We start from the raw sequence: 3,078 nt of genomic DNA, 5'->3' as shown, positions 1-3,078 counted from the left end.
AAAAAAGCAAGCAGAGAAACAGTAAATCCTTCGGTTGTGCAAACTCATGTCACAGACAGCAGTAAGGAAAACAGGTGGAAATTTCAGCCCACTGATGCTCTGAAATACAGTTATTGAGCACATTATGGAATGTACTACTATCATTTTGCTACACTTTAGCATGGTGCATACCGGACAAGTTGTTACATGGACAGAGCCCAGACTGGTAGCGTAAAACCGGCAATGTTCACCCTCATGCTTTGCACTGGCTGCGTTCAGGTTTGAGGCACAAGTATTTATTCCTGAAGTCGTCTGCTTCCATGTGCCATGCGTGTAAAATTTCAGAAGCTTCTCGTATTATGGTTTGTGTACCTTTTAAAGGCCTTTCACTGACATATAGTAAAGTCAGGTCTCTGGTGATCAACCCTATACTAGTATGCCAATAAAGATATCTGTATGGGTGGAGATGTACAAAACTGATGGGTATCTCTGTCCCTGAAGAGCAAGGGAGATAAACAGGAGGGACTAATGACAGAAACAGAGAGCAAAGAGTTGGTTCCCCCAGAACTGAAGGGTTTGTTTTCCCTTTGTTTCACATCTTTTTGTTTGTCAACTTTTTATTTGAATATGTGAAAAAGTGTCTCCTTTCATTGCATGCGGGTTTCCATTTCCAGCTCCAAGACCATTTGCATTTGAAGTTTGGGTTCAGGCTATTGAAAGGCAGGAATTTTCTGCAGTGTGCAAATGTGAACGTGGAGTGCAACTGCCCAGGAGACTGGTAATACATAATCTCCAGGGTTTTTGTTGATGTCTCATATTTTAAGTGTGTCAGCCTTCCCAGTCTGTTGCAAGCACAATTTACACCCCTTCTGTCTCCTAAGAGGAAAGGAAATAGAGGCAACAGAGATGTTCCCAGAGGAGTGACTAATCTTTACCCTTCAGGAGTGTTCAAGGATAGCCACCTCTACTAATCATTAAATAGATGTTTTTAAGACAAGAAAAAAAAAAAAGCAAAGCAGTTAATCCCATTTCCCAAATGTTCTGCAGTGCACATCATTATCTATTCAGCTTCTCGTAGTCATTACCAGAGAGAAATTAGGTCTAGCATTGAATGGTCAGTACGATGCTGTCAGCGACGCACACTTCAATTTTAAATTTAAAACGGAGTCTGTTGTCTGCCTACATCAGCCATTAACTTTACTGTCATTGTCACAAAGCCATCAATCTCAGTCTGTACCAAACCCATTTTCTGTGTAGAGTCAGCCCATCTTCCTTATTTCCTACATGTGCAGATTTTAAATCATCTTCTAAACCTTTACTGCACCAAAGGTTTAAGGCTGCAAGACTTGGCAGGTTGTTGTTTTGTTTGTGGGGTTTTTTTTCTTTTTTTTTCCCCCTCCTAACATACATTCAGTATCTACTACCAGATGACAGATTGCAGCTACTCTCTGGACTGGATCATGCCAGAAATGGGAAAACAGAAAAGAAACCCTAAAGTTTATACGAAGTGGATGAAAGCCTAGTTCACTGAAGCCGATGGCAAATGCAGTAGAACTTAATTTCCAGGCAGTGGCTGTAAAAATTGTTTCAGAGACACAGTGCGCAAAGTGGCCTTTGTAGGCAGAATCTTGTACATTTTAGAGATGATCTCTGCTTGTGTAGCACCAAAGCATCTGAGAGCATCAGAAATGCCCCAGTTAGATGCCTTCTAGTTTAATGGGGGGGGGAGTTTGTTACCAGAACATTTTAAGCATTTAATTGAAAGAATCTTCTGGACTGGATTTTGCCTCTCTGCTGGGTCTGACAATGTCTAAGAACATCGACTTTTAAGGCCCATAAATTTCCTCAAAATTTCCAGAAGGTCACAGCTTAGGGAGCATATATATGATTTATAAAGGATAGCTGTGATAGGAAGAGTTCCCTGACTAGAGAGCATGTTCTGATCTTCATTTTATTCTATAAACATGAATCCTTCAAGCAAGAGTCTTTAATAGCTACAGAGTAGTTTTTGCCTCTTGGGTCCATGACAGAAAGTTGCTTCATTAACCTACATCTCACTGGAAAAACTGTAAAGGGACCAATTTGTTAAATACAGTGACCGTGATATTGTGTTACATCAGTACAGAACACAGCGAGTAATGAAACCTGGGTACTTCTGGCCATTTACGCATGCAATTACTTTGTTGTGCTGGGCACTTGGAACCTGAGTACTCCAAGAGCTGTATCGCCGCTTTGAGTGCCGTGTTCAGCAACGAAGGTGACACTAATACTTGTTGCAAATCTTGTGTTCAAATCCCATCTCAACCTGTAGATGTCTATACTATTGTAATGAAGCCTAGGTTTTGCTTACAGGAAATCAGAGGCTTGCTAAGCCTTGATGAAACTGAGCTGCTCTGATCCCTAGATAGCATCTAAGTGCTGGCAAAACTCCTGTACTGACCCTTTCGCCACCTCTCACTCTTGGGAGCTGGGGCTAGTAGGCATTTTGTAAGTGAGGCACAAGAGACTGCACAAGCAGATGCAACACCCATCCCACTGGTGATTAAAGCACTGCCTTGCAAGATCCAAATTCAGGTCTTCGACATTTGGTAGCACATCAGGCTCAGCTTGAGGCAAGGGGGGATGCAGCAGCATGAGTCAAGCCTGAAAGGAGCTGAATTTATGTCTGTAAGATGCTCTCTCATATGCATGTCTTTTTTTGCATACATAGAAGCCTTGTTGAGGAGAGAGAACGCAAACATGTATTTAATGAAAACAGAGAGATGACACAGAGTGTGTGCATCATTTGTACTGGAAGATACAGCTCCTGAGTACAAATCAGATAACTGCATCCAGAAAAGGGAAGAGTAAAAAATATTGATGTATTGGGTTTGTGTGGCAGAGTTTTGGTAGCAGGAGGGCTACAGGGGTGGCTTCCATGAGAAGCTGCTAGAAGCTTCTCCTGTGTCTGATAGAGCCAATGCCAGCCGTCTCCAAGATGGAGCCACCGTTGGCCAAGGCCGAGCCCATCAGTGACGGTGGTAGCACCTCTGGGATAACAGAGTTAAGAAGGGGGAAAAAGTTACTGTGTAAGAGCAATTGCAGCCAGAGAAGAGAGGA

The sequence above is a fragment of the Cariama cristata genome, unplaced genomic scaffold (genome assembly GCF_000690535.1).
Source record: "Cariama cristata isolate BGI_N322 unplaced genomic scaffold, ASM69053v1 scaffold44267, whole genome shotgun sequence".
NCBI lineage: Eukaryota > Metazoa > Chordata > Aves > Cariamiformes > Cariamidae > Cariama > Cariama cristata.
Note: the sequence above shows the minus strand (reverse complement) of the source record.